Raw genomic sequence first — 1687 nt, 5'->3', positions numbered from 1 at the left:
CCATGCCTTCTATGCCTATGAATGCTATGTCTACACAGAATATGAATGCACAATTTGCTAATATGCCATTTACACCTAATCCTTATTATGCTGCATTTAGTATGCCTCAAATGTCATTTAGCATGCCCTATTGGAATAACATGTTTACTAATAGCATGCCATTTCCTGTTAATCAAAATGTGCATGATAATTCCGTTGTAATGAATGGTTTCAAAGGTCCAACTCAAATGACTAAGGATGAATCTGATATCCCCAAGTCAAGTGAGATCAAACCTAAGAAACAGAAAAAGAAAGCTAACAAGGCAGGACCCAAGGAAACTTGGGTACCAAAATCAACTTTATTTGATTTTAATATGTGCAGAGAAATAGAAAGAATCTATGGTACTTGGATAGTGGTTGTTCTAGACACATGACTGGTGATTCTACCCTGCTCACAGAGTTCAAGGAGAGAGCTGGCCCAAGTATTACTTTTGGAGATGACAGCAAGGGTTATACTATGGGATATGGCTTGATTTCAAAAGACAATGTCATCATTGAGGAGGTTGCCTTAGTGGATGGTCTCAAGCATAATTTGTTGAGTATCAGCCAACTGTGTAATAAAGGCAATTCAGTAACCTTCAACTCAGAAGCCTGTGTTGTGACAAACAAGAGGAGCAACAAAGTGGTTCTCACTGGAGTGAGAAAAGAAAATGTGTACCTAGCTGACTTTAACTCATCAAATGGAAAATCTGTTACTTGTCTTTTCAGTAAAGCAAGTCAAGATGAAAGTTGGCTTTGGCACAAGAAGCTATCCCATCTAAACTTCAAGACCATGAATGAACTTGTAAAGAAAGAAATGGTTAGAGGCATTCCTCAAGTGGAGTTTTCTAAGGATGGACTGTGTGATGCTTTCCAAATGGGAAAGCAAATTAAAGCATCATTCAGAAAGAAGCTTGATTCAACAATTGAAGAACCTTTACAACTGCTACACATGGATTTGTTTGGACCAGTCAATGTGTTGTCCATCTCAAGGAAAAGATTTTGCCTAGTAATTGTAGATGATTTCTCAAAGTTCTCTTGGACATATTTCCTTATGTCCAAAGATGAGGCTAGTGAAATCATCATCAATCACATAAGGCAAGTCAACAATCATCCTGATTTCAAAGTTAGAAGAATCAGGAGTGACAATGGAACTGAGTTCAAGAATTCTGTCATGAGAGCATTTTATGAAGAAAATGGGATTTTGCATGAGTTTTCAGCAGCAAGAACTCCACAACAAAATGGAGTAGTGGAAAGAAAGAATAGATCACTTATTGAAGCTGCAAGGACAATGCTTGAAGAATCAAAGTTACCAACATATTTCTGGGCTGAAGCTGTAAATACTGCATGCTACACTCAGAATATTTCTCTGGTTAATCAAGCAAAATGCATGACTCCCTATCAATTTTTCAAGAACAAGAAGCCAACTCTAAATTTTCTTCATGTCTTTGGCTGCAAATGTTATATCTTGAGATATCAAACTGATCAGAATGGGAAGTTTGATGCTAAAGCAGATGAATGAATTTTTGTTGGATATGCTGTTGGTAAAGCATACAAAGTCTACAATCTGAGAACCAACATTGTTGTGGAATCAATACATGTTGTGTTTGATGATAAAAAAATTGAAGGACTGCAAGATGGAGATTACCATGAGAGCCTCAAATTTGAC

The sequence above is a fragment of the Apium graveolens genome, chromosome 4, assembly GCF_009905375.1.
Source record: "Apium graveolens cultivar Ventura chromosome 4, ASM990537v1, whole genome shotgun sequence".
Classification (NCBI taxonomy): domain Eukaryota; kingdom Viridiplantae; phylum Streptophyta; class Magnoliopsida; order Apiales; family Apiaceae; genus Apium; species Apium graveolens.
Note: the sequence above shows the minus strand (reverse complement) of the source record.